Here is a 12,880-nt window from a genome sequence, read left to right as displayed (position 1 = left end):
GTGTGTGAGTGTGTGTGTGTGTGTGTGTGTGTGTGTGTTTCCTCTTCTTTTACCTTGTACAATTATAAATACCTAATGCCAAGGAACTGTGGCTCATGTCATCTTGAACTTGTTGTTTTGTTTACCCTCAGCATCAAATATCCATTTCAGAGGGGAGTCACAAGGGCAGAGAGGGTGCTGACTATCCCCAGTTGAAGTATGTGTTTGGCCACCCTATTTGTACCAGCGGCCTCCCCAGATCATGCTCCATTTGCATTAGTTCAGTGAAAAGTGGAAATTAATAATAAAAAAAGCATGTTTTGACTAATTTAAAAAATCTTTATTCCACACCATGGCTATTAAATTTGGATAACAGTGACATACTGCTAAATCTGGATAATGGGGTCTGGTTTTTTCTGTTTGTTTGTTTGTTTTTGTTTTTGGTCCTAGAAAATGGCCATCTTCTGAGTCTAGAGAAGAAGGATTAAGAAACCCATACTGGTCCTTTGGCTGGCTCTGGTAGGCTGGCATTCTCTCTCTCTCTCTGTCTTCCTGCCCCTTCCTTTCAAACATTGTTGAATACTTCCTACGGTACTGCTATCTGTTTGGGATATAATAAAAACCAAAACAAATGTAATCTCAGCTCGGATGGAGTTCAGTTTCTGGACAGGAGTGACAAACTTAAAAGCACAGCAGGAGCCAGGGATGCCGTGACTAGAGCTGACCTGGGTAAGACAAGAGGCGGTAACTGTCACTCGGCCTCTGTGTCTGGGAGACATCAGGGATTGGTGGGGGTTCCGGTGAACTAGAGAACCCATGCCCTGTCCAGGTCCTTGTGCAGGCCATGCAGGAACGTGGCCCTGGTTGTCCACACGTCCATGCACGCATTTCCAAAGAAACCAGAAATTGACAGAAATTCAGGTCCTTTTATGAAATCTACCAACATTCAAGTACTGACTGGCAACTAATATAAATTTTTTAAACATGATATGGGCCAAATCTGTACTCTAGATTTGAGTAAGTCTAAAGGAGTCGCTTTCCAACAGTTTTGATTCACAGTAAGAAATACATTATATGTCATGATGGCACACACTCCTGAAATGTAAGTTTCCAGAATACTATGTGTGATGCAGTATTTTCTTTTCTTTCCTATTGTATCCCATCCTAACCTACTCTTTTGTAAAAATTGATTTTAGGGAGAGAGAGAAACATGGATTGTTACGCATTCATTGGTTGGTTCTTGTATGTGCCATGACGGGGTGGGGGTGGGTTTGAACTCACAGCCTTGGTGTATCGGGAAGATGCTCTAAGCAACGGAGCTACTGGGCCAGGGCTCTAACCTTTCTTTAAGTGATCGGGTTGGAGAGATTAAATTGCTTTCAAGACCTATTAATGGATCACTACATGAAGTATGGAAAACTGAGTCAGAACATGAGTAACAGTGGTTCTCAGCGCTGGCTACACACAAAATCAATCAACCAGAGAACTTTAAAGAAATACTGATGCCTGGTCCCTACACCAACCAATTCAATCAGACTATCTGGGCCTGGGGTCTGGGCATTGGAAAGTTTCTAGCACTCCTGGTGATGCTAATGTGCAGCCAGTACAGAGATCCCCATTCCTATATTCCTGGTCAGGAGCTCTTACAGACCTGAATTCTAATCAAGACCTGGTATTTTCTAGCTGTGTGTCCTTAGACAATTTGCTTAGCCAGGGGCTCCCTTCCCCACCCCTCTGCAAAGTGTGGATAATAAATAGTACTTAGTTGCTGAGTTGCTCAAGGATTAAATGAGATAAGATATGTAAATAGTTTTGCCCTGGAGTCTAGTACTGTACTATATCCAGAGTGGGGCAAAAGTTTACAGTTGTGAGTATGCAAAATAAGAGTTTATTCTTGTATTATTATTTATTAAAAAAATATATTTTATTGATTTTTTACAGAGAGGAAGGGAGAGGGATAGAGAGTTAGAAACACCGATGAGAGAGAAGCATCGATCAGCTGCCTCCTGCACACCCCCTACTGGGGATGTGCCCGCAACCAAGGTACACACCCTTGACCAGAATCAAACCCGGGACCCTTAGTCTCAGCCCGATGCTCATCCAGTGAGCCAAACCAGCCAGGGCTATTATTATTTATTAATTACTAGAGGGCCTGGGTCCACGAAATTCGTGCACAGGGGGGGGGGGGCAGGGAGGGAAGTGGATGTCCCTCAGCCTGGCCTGCACCCTCTCGCAATCCAGAACCCCTCAGGGGATGTCCAACTGTTGGTTTGGGGCCTAAACCGGCAGTCGGACATCCCTCTCGCAATCCAGGACTGCTGGCTCCTAACCGCTCGCCTGCCTGCCTGATCGCCCCTAACCACTTCTGCCTAACTGCCTGATCGCCCCTAACCACTGCCTGCCTGCCTGCCTGATCGCCCCTAACCGCCTCTGCCTTGGCCCCTGCCACGGCGGCTTCATCTGGAAGGTCGTTCGGCTGTCTGATCTAATTAGCATGTTATGCTTTTATTATTATAGATTGTATTTTTTTCCATATGAACAACTGTTCTTTTGCCCCACCCTCTATATATGGCAAGTGTTCAATAAATAGGTGTTCTGTATGGGAAAGACAAACTTAAATAAATGAGTTATTCAGGGCCCCAGTCACACCTTTTATTTAAAGACAACAGCCCCCTCCTCCCCCCATTTGTTATTTCCACCTTCTGCCTCTGACTGCAGGAGGAAGTGTTAGTGTTTTGCTGGAGTTGCTTACTATACTGGAGTTAGTACGAAAGATGCTGGCAGAGCTGTGAGTTCATTTACATGTTGCAGCTGCATGAGTCTTGCTAAAATAATAACAGTAGTAATTATAGTAACACTTATATGTGGGGTGATCAACTGTCCTGGTTTCCCAGGGACTGAAGGGGCTGAACTTGGGCCTTATATAAGTAGGTGTCTGACTCATTCCGTTTGCCCAAGACTTTCCCGAATTCAGCACTGCAACCCAACCCACTAATATGAACTTAATTTACTATAGGGCTTCTTATGATTTTTTTCCAGAATTTAACTAAGGCTCAAGCCTAATGTCCTGGTTACCTGGTTTCCACAGCTACATTGGCAACTGGAAAGTTAGTATAGCCATTGTTGTCTTTCGTTCATCTCCCAGGGATTTTCGGGTAAGTAGGGACCTGAACCTAGAGATACCTTGTTGGACCAGGAAGAGGCTACATGGTGGTTTTTAAATGATGTACCTAACTTTCCTCCGTTTAGATTGGAAGACTTATTATGCCAAACTGAGGAGATTTTGATCTCCTTTTGGGTAATCAGCTCTCCTGATTTTTCCTGGATTGAGTGGAGTTTCTGGGATGCAGAACTAGGAAAGTCCTGGGTAAACCAGGAGGAGTTAGTCACCGTAGTCCCAGCCCAGGTTTGGAGGGGGAAGGTGGATTTCAGAAAACAAAGATTGAGACTCATAGATAGATAGCAGGCTGAGAGCTGTGTATTTGGGGTGGGGGTGGGGTGGAGGGATTGAGTAAAAAAAAAAAAAAAGTCTCATGGACATGGACCACAGTGTGATGATTGCAGGGTGGCAGGTAGGGGGAGGTAGAGAAGGGTATGGGGGGTATAAATGGTGATGGATGGAGACTTGACTTGGGGTGATGAGTACACAATACAGTCTACAGATGATGTGTTGTAGAATTGTGCACCTGACACCTGTATAATTTTGTTAACCAGTGTCACCCCAGTAAGTTCAATAAAAAGGAAAAACAAAACAAAACAAACAAAAAAGAAAACAAAGATTAAAGGCAGCAGCATTTCTATTCTTTCAGATGCTCTCTGGAGGGTTCATTTTTTTCTAAACAATTCGGGGGCCCCGTGCAAACAGGGGGGCTCTTCAGCCGTAACCCAACCAACGGGTATCAGCTGAGAACAAGGGCGCTAGCCTACCGGATCAAATACAGCCACTGGGCACAGGAAGTCTGTCATTAGCACCAACTATTTTCTACGATCCCCTCTCAGGCTCAAATTTCCTAACCAGCCCAATAAAGTTCTCTGTAGCTGCTTGTAAAGCAGTTCAGGCTACAAGGATCACATCATACATTTGTCATGTCTCCTTTGTGTCTCTTTTAATCCAGACGTAGAACAGCTCCCTCGCCTTTCTCTGTGTTTTGAGACGATTGCTTTTGTTTTTCAGGCCCGTTCTACAGAATGTCCCTTAATCTGGATCTGTCTGATTGTCTCCACGGGTTTAGATTCAGGTTAAACATTTTTAGCAAAATACTGCAAAGGCGATGGTGTGCGTGTCCTTCCCGGGGAATGACTTTTAAATTTATAACAGCTGACAGCCTAACTCCTTAGAGGGGGGAAATATTGACATCACTAAAGGAGAAGCACCTTGCCCAAGGTCATCGCTGCTTCTTGGTTGGTGAACTCTAATCCTGGTCTCTGTCTCTCTGCACCTGTGCAATTCGTCTGTCTGTGTTCTTGGAAATGGTCTTTCCCCCTGCCCCCATAGCATGTTTTTTTTTTTTGTTTTGTTTTTTGTGTGTGTGAGAACTCTGCTAAAAAAACACCCTTTATTCCTTTTTTTTTTTGCACACATCACATTTCTCTCCAACAAGGCTTCGACTGCTATTGTTTGCTGCAGACTTCTTTGCATCCAGTCCTTCCTCTCTTCAAGATAAGGCCTGTTTTTTCCCAGGGCTCAGGGGACCCCACCTACCAGAGCTGTTCCAGGCACGTAGAGCAGTTTCCCTTCCTCTGATAAAGTTCCTTTGCTGAGCGCACTCCCGCTGTCTCTTACCTGTCTCCACTGCACGCTCAGATCCGCGTCTATTTGAGTTTTATAGTGTGGCCGTTTGTTTCTGCTTATTGTCCCTGCCTTGTGTATTCTTGATAGCCAGTTCGCTGACCATCCCCAGGATCGTGGCTTACACCAAAGGTTCTACTACCTGTACTTGCATCAGAATCACCTGCAGGGCTCATTAAGTTGCCAACTGCTGGGCCTCACCGCCACAATTTCCGATTCAGTGGCTCTGTGCAGGGGTGGAGGATTTGTATCTCTACCTGTCCAAGGTGATGCTTCTGCTGTGGCTCCATGGACTACACTCTGAGAATCACTGACTTCACCTGGCATTTATATCATATCAAACTGATGATATTGAAGTATTTTAAAGTAAATTATAACACCCACGAAACCTGACAACCCCCTCTTCCCAGGGGCTCAGACCTCTTCTTTCCCTTGTTGCCCATATCCATTCTATCAAAGTTTTCTCTGTTCCAGCTTTAATATATACCTCCAAATCTGCCCTCTCTCTCTTTTTAAAAAGATTTTAAAGTTGATTTTTTAGAGAGAGAGAAAGGGAGAGGGAGAGAAACATCAATGTGAAACAATACATGTGAGAGCCTCCTGCACGCCCCCTAGGAGCCCTCTCTGGGGGATGTGCCCTGACTGGGAATCAAACCAGCAACCTTTGGGTACACAGGATGATGCGCAACCTATTGAGCAACACTGGCCAGGGTTATCCTTTTCTCTTATACCATCCTAGTCCAACCCTTCTCACCTGGAATATTGCAGCCACTTTCTATCTGGTGTCCTCTCCTATACCTGCCTGCCTGCCCTCTCCCCCTGCAACGCAATCGCCTGAGTGATCTTTGAAAAATGCAAGTCAGATCAAGTCACTCTACTGAAAACACATCCAGTGGCTATTGCTATTAGAATAAATTGCAGACTCCTTTTTACGACCGACAAGAACCTACACGTCCCCACCCCTGCCTCCCTTCCTGGCATTATCACTTATTTTTCCTGCTTCGCTCATCCCTCGGCGTGCATGGAGTCCGCCAGTTCCTGCACACACCAAGCCGTTTTCATTGTGATGGTTGGACTGACACCTCTTCCCAACCCCTTTGTTGACAAAAGGCTACCTTCTCTATCCCCCTATCTAAATAAAGAGGGAAGTGATGTCCAAGATGTGTTATTAGGTGGAAAAGTAAAGTGAGGAAATGTGTATTGCATGTATGTTACCATTTAAGTAAAGAACAGAGGATATGTACCTCTTTGCTTGTGAATGATTAGAATACCTCTGAAAGGATACACAATGAACGGGTAACCTGGCTGCCTCTAGGGCAGCGGTTCTCAACCTGTGGGTCGCGACCCCTTTGGCGGTCGAACGACCCTTTCACAGGGGTCGCCTAAGACCATCGGAAAACACATATATAATTACATATTGTTTTTGTGATTAATCACTATGCTTTAATTATGTTCAATTGGTAACAATGAAAATACATCCTGCATATCAGATATTTACATTATGATTCATAACAGTAGCAAAATTACAGTTATGAAGTAGCAACGAAAATAACTTTATGGTTGGGGGTCACCACAACATGAGGAACTGTATTAAAGGGTCGCGGCATCAGGAAGGTTGAGAACCACTGCTCTAGGGAGAGAAACTGGGGATCTGGGAGAAGAGCAGGAGGAGGAAGATTTTCACCCTAAGCCTTTTGTACCTTTTGAATTTTGAGCGTCATTAATGTATTGTCTAGTCAAACTAAGTAAACAAGTAAATACAATCAAATTTAAGTACGTAAGTACTGTGGCTAGCAGCCGTGGGCACACTACGGCCCACGGGATCCGGCCCGCTTGAAATGAATAAAACTAAAAAAAAAAAAAGACCGTACCCTTTTATGTAATGATGTTTACTTTGAATTTATATTAGTTCACACAAACACTCCATCCATGCTTTTGTTCCGGCCCTCCGGTCCAGTTTAAGAACCCATTGTGGCCCTCGAGTCAAAAAGTTTGCCCACCCCTGGGCTAGCCTATCATAATAAGCTACTTATTTCTTTTATAGCACTGATCACAATCTATAATTATCTTGCTGGTGTATTTCTTTTATTTTTCTAGATCACGAGATTACAAACTCCTTGAGAGGAGGGAGTGTCGCTGTCTGTGGTTCACCGTTTTATTCCCAGGAGTGTCTGGTAAGTGGTAGCAACTGGATAAATGTTCAATGAGTGAATCCTGTACAATGGGGACTTGATGGGGAGGAATGTGCAATAAAATCACCTGGGGATTCCGAACCAGAATATTCTTGAACCCGACACTTGCTGTCTAATGCACTTTGAATGCACGACCATCCTTTGCAAGTTTTGTGCCAACGGGTTGTGGCTGCTGGAATCATGTTAGCCGCATCAGGCCTTAGCTATTCTGCCTGAAAAATGGGCAGAGTGAATGGAAGTTGGCTTCAGTCATTCCTATTCTGTCTTTATGATTTTGCCGTATTCTTGTATCTATGTTATTTATTTAGTGTTTTTCTTGAAATTAATTTACTTATTTTCAGACATAAAAATTTCAAAAAGGAAACGTTATAGCAACATGTAAGTAGAAAACCTGTATTCTTTGTCATCAGTGGAAGGTAGAGTGAAAATAAAGACAGGGAAACAACACAATGTGATTCCATTTTGGCTGGATACTGTTGCCTCCTGTGAGCTTTAGGACTTGGGTGGCTTGTCCTTTGTTCAAAAAGGAAACTGAGTCCAGTCGATTTGGCTCAGTGCTTGAGGGTCAACCCATGAACCTAGAGGTCACGGTTCGATTCCCGGTAGGGGGCGTGCAGGAGGCAGCCTGCTGATTGTCTCTCATCATTGATGTTTCTATCTCTCTCTCTTCCGCTCCCTTCCTCTCTCTGAAATCAATAAAAACATATTTTAAAAAACCCCACAAAAATGAAAACTGAGACTTCTTACTAAAGGTAGAAGAATTAGAGGATGATTTCCCTGGCTGGTGTGGCTCAGTTGGTTGGAGCATTGTCCCGGACACCAAAAGGTTGTGGGTTTGATTCCTGGTCAGGGCACATATGCAGGTAGCAATCAATCAATGTTTCTCTCTCACATTGATGTTTCTCTCTCTCTTTCTTTCTTTTTCTTTCCCTCTCTCCCCCCAATCACCTCTCCTTAAAACCAATAAGCATGTTCTCAGGTGAGCGTTCATAAAAACAATAAAAAAACAACAACCCTGCCATTTATGGAAAAAATATCCTCAGGTGAGGATTAACACCCCTCCCCACCAGCCCCAAACCCTGCCATTAAAAATACCCACACAAACAAAAATGAGGATGACCGAAAAAAGGGGTGATGTTCCCACAATGCTGTTTTTAAATTGTCTGAATATTTTACCAAAACCATCTCATCTGCCTATGGGGAAACATTGCATTCAAACAGTTCATTTCACAAGTGGGGAAACTGAGGCCCAGATGGGGAATAGAATTTCCCCAGGATGCTCATTTGGGAATTTAATCAAGTCATGGTCACCACAGGGGTCCTTGTAAGAGGGAAGTAGAAGGGTCTGAGTCAGAGATGATATGACAGCAGAAGCAGAGGTGAGTGCCGGCTTTGAGGATAGAAGGAGGCCACAAGTCAAGGAATGTGGTCAGCCTTCGACGCTGTGAAGGCAAGGAAATGGATTTCCCTTCAAGCTTCCAGAAGGAACAAAGTCTTTGATTTTAGCCCCATAAGACCCATTCCAAACTTTTGACATTCCGAACTGTAACAATAAATTTGTGTTGTTTTAAACCACTACATTTGTGGCAATTTGTTACAGCAGCAACAGAAAATACGTGTGCCACTCAGTAAGTACTTGGCAAAAGATGAATGAGCGAAGAAGGCCTCCCAGGCACCCGAAAGTCATGAGAGAGCTCTGCTGGCCTTAACAGGCTGTCACTGCACACCACTCTACTGCTAGCAAAGCCAGAGCTTGGTTACTCTCTCTATTTTTAGGTCTCTATGCGTTGTCTTGTTTCCCTTCCTGCCACCACCTACCAGCTTCCCTCATCCTGTACTCTGCCTATTTCTTGGTCAAACTGGTTTGGTCTTTATGTAAATGTATGTATATGTAAAATATATTGTTCTTTTCTCATATTTTGTGTGCATATATTCCATCTCTGCCATAATTTTTGTCCTAATCCTATCTGCTGAAATTCTAGGGTCAAATCTCACCCTTATTTCATCCCTTGATTCCCAGCTCAAGGAAGATTTTTTCCTCTGTGTTGTAATTTCACATTATATGAGTTCAAGGCCTCATTTTCTCTCCTTGAATTTGCATTTCTACCCAAGACCCTTGCTTTCTGAGACCCACAGTACCTCCCTCCTCTGGTAGTTACACTACCAGTTCATACTTGCTGGTTTGGTTTTCGGTTCCATTTTTGTTTTTTGGCCCGTGGGGATTTCCCCTTACACTCTTGTGAACTGAGTTACTCGTTTGAAGGAAAATCTTTTACCCAGAAGCTTCAGATGTTTTTGTAGTGAAGGGTACGATGTTTCAGGTTATCTGAATCTGCAATTGCCGGGAATAAACTGCCTCCCTTTTCTTTTTTGGTCTTTTCTCTATCTCCTAGCTCTGAATATTCAGAGTTTCTGTTCTTCATGTCCCATTCTAGTCCTTCCTATCTCATGTGTCCTTCATCCCTGCAGTTTCAAATCCTTTTACTAGCCAGCTGATTTACTCTACAGGTTTCTATTTAAATTCACCCCAAATGGAAATCTGACAAATCAACCTGTTTTCTGTCTGGCCCACTGTGTTGGTGCCCAGCCACCTCAGAAATCACTCCCCAGCCCCTGCACTGGCTGCCCTAGGAGCTGATGCCCATATCTGACCCAGTCAGCGGTGGTGTGAGCAGAAGTGGCCAGTCACATGGTACCAAAGACCTCTGCCCTTCCTTTAGAAGGGCCTGTGGGTGGGGCAGGCATCATGATTGATGTGTTCAGTGACTTATCCTTAACGCACTCTGCAATTCAGTGCAATTCAGTTGATTAATAGTGTTTGTTTGAGTTTCTGGGTTTTGTTTTGTTTGTTTGTTTTTGCCTAGAATCTTAACTTGGCTGATACGTTCACCCCTGGGATACATATTGTTTTCATGCCTCAACACACCCATTCCTGCGATGTTCCTACTCTATAATTACTAAATAATTAGGAGGGGGTTTATCCCTTTAAATAAGCTCACTGTCATCACTTTAAAACCTAACTTCATTTAAAAAAGAAACTGTAATTCCAGGGCTGGGGTCAGCCAACCTTTAAAAGCCCTGAGACTCCATGTGATGGGATACAGCCAGTAAAACATAATGAAACTGCTCCATATGGACCAGTATCCTATATAATAAAAGCCTAATATGCTAAGTGTCCAGTCGTCCAGTTGTCCGTTCAACCAATCAAAGCGTAGTATGCTAATGATATGCTAAGGCCGCTCAACTGCTTGCTGTGACGTGCACTGACCACTAGGGGGCAGATGCTCCAACTGGTACGCTAGCCTGCTGCTGGAGTCCAGCCAATCAGGACTGAGTGAGATGGGCTGGACATGCCCTGGAGCCCTCTCACAGTCCCTCCCCAACTGGCCAACTTCCTGCATCCCTCCCTGGCCCTGATCGTGCACCAGTGGAGTCCCTTGGCCTGACCCACACCCTCTTGCAATCTGGGACCCCTTGGGGGATGTCGGAGAGCCGGTTTCAGCCCCATCCCGCAGGGCAGACCGAGGGACCCCACTGGTGCATGAATTCGTGCACTGGGCCTCTAGTAAATCATAAATAACAAAAGCCGGTGCAAAGCAATGCATATAGTATGCCATTATTTGAGTTACTAAAATTTATGTAAATGCACATATGAGTGTTTATTTGTAAATGCATCTTTTAAATAACACCTAAGAAATTGGGAATAGTGGCTGCCTGAGAGAGGACTTGGTTGGCTGAGGGACTTTACCTAGTATTGCCTTTGTAGAATTTAAAAAGAAAGAAAAAACAAAGGAAGGAAGGAAAAGAGGGGGAAGGGAGAGAAGTGTAATAAAAGTCACCAAGCCAAGGTGGGAAGATTTTGCTGACGAGTAGCTCGTCTTCAGATTTATCCCTCTCTATAGGAGAAGGGGTGAGGATTAAACTGGTTCCTCAAAGCTGCCATCTCAGAAACCAACGACTTCCCACTGGCAGCATGCCCCACTTCTCACTTGAATTTGTACTTAAGTGGGAGGGGTATTTGGTTCTCAGTTCTGTATACTAAGCCTTGAGAAAAGGTTTGAGGTTATGAAATAGAATGTGGAGTCCAAACAAGTCACCTTCCTGCTCCATGCCTTTAAGCATTCGACTGTAAATCACAGTGACAAATACATTTTACATTGTGACTCAGTATTCACACTTCTATATATACTTGAGATAAAAATTTAAGAAACAACACATACTATGTGAGATCCACTCGGATATCTGGTAAAATTCCATTACAGTTTTTTTTTTTTTTTTTAAATTGGCAGCCCTGCTGGTGTGGCTCAGTTGGTTGGACTTTGTCCTATGCACCCAAAGGCTGCTGGTTTGACTCCCAATTAGGGCACATTCTTGGGTTGTGGGCTTGATCCTGGTAGGGAGCGTGCAGGAGGCAGCCAATCGATGTGCTCTCACATTGATGCTCATCTCTCTCTCTCTCTCTCCTCCTTTCCTCTCTCTCTAAAAATCAATAAAAAATATTAGAAATAGTGGGAAAATTCCATGACGTTAATTTCTAGACCACAGCCTGGTCTTGACATGCTTTGTCTCATGAAGCCAACTCCAGGATTACCTTTTGGATGTCATCTTCAAGGATGTCCTTTCACATCTGAACCAAAAAACTCCATCCAGCCTTGGAGATTCTTCCATTTGAGACTCGAACTGCCTCGATCCAAAACACTGTCACTGCTAAACAACAATGTTGTCTCCTCCCTTCGGCCCCCTCTAGTCCGATCCCTCTGCTAGTGGCTGGGAGGTCCTCAGCTTGACATCGCTGAGCTCATTTAGAAAGAGTTCGTTCAAGAGATCTCTGCTTCCTTCTTTATACTTTGTGATAACTAGTACCTGCTAACACATTGCTTTTAAGAGAGAGGTACGAGGAAACTCATTGTAAAAGTAAAGATAGGAAACAACCTGAGTGTCTAATAACATCCACAGACTTATAACAGTTGTTTACAAAAGCAGGACAGCTTTCTATGAACTTGACCCCAAGGTCCTTATGGGACAATTTCCATGCTACATAACTAAGTGATGAAACAAGGGGCAAAACATTGTGGATGGTATGCTCTCTGTTTGTATAAGAAGCAACACATGAATAAGGTGGTGGAGGCATAGAATATCCCTGGGCCCTAGCTGGTTTGGCTCCGTGGATAGAATGTTGGCCTGCGGACTGAGGGTCCAGGGTTCGATGCAGGCTCCTCCCCAGCCCAGGCCCTGGTCAGGCCGTGTGCGGGACGCAACCAATCGATATGTTGCTCTTGTATTGATATTTCTTTCTTTCTTTCCCTCTTTCTTGCACTCTCTCTAAAAATCAATGGAAAAATATCCTTGGGTGAGGATTAAACAACAACAACAAAAAGAATATCCCTGGGAGACAAGTAAGAAAATAATGATAGTGCTGTCCCTGGAAACAGGAGGATTAGGGAACAGGAGTGGGGAGGAAGTTACTTTCCACTGTTTACTTAAAAAAAACACCTTTTGAATTGCTACCATTATTTTTTAATTTTTCCTTTTCATATCTCTGAACAAGATATGAAAATTATAACTTCACATTTGCATTAACCACAATGGGAACTTAAAAAAAATAACAGCTTGCCCTAGCTGGTTTGGCTCAGTGGACAGAGCGTCAGCCTGTGGACTGAAGGGTCCCAGGTTTGATTCTGGTCAAGGGCACATGCCTGGGTTATGGGCTCAACCCCAGTAGGGGGCGTGCAGGAGGCAGCCAATCAATGATCCACTCTCATCATTGATGTTTCTATCTCTTTCCCTCTCCCTTCCTCTCTGAAATCAATAAAAATATGTTAAAAAAAATAACAGCTTTAGTGAGATATGATTCACAAACCATGAAATTCATCCTTTTGAAGTGTGCTTTTTTTTTTAGCATATCCGCAGAGTTACGTAA

This window comes from Myotis lucifugus, unplaced genomic scaffold (assembly GCF_000147115.1).
Source record: "Myotis lucifugus unplaced genomic scaffold, Myoluc2.0 scaffold_90, whole genome shotgun sequence".
NCBI classification, from domain to species: domain Eukaryota; kingdom Metazoa; phylum Chordata; class Mammalia; order Chiroptera; family Vespertilionidae; genus Myotis; species Myotis lucifugus.
Note: the sequence above shows the minus strand (reverse complement) of the source record.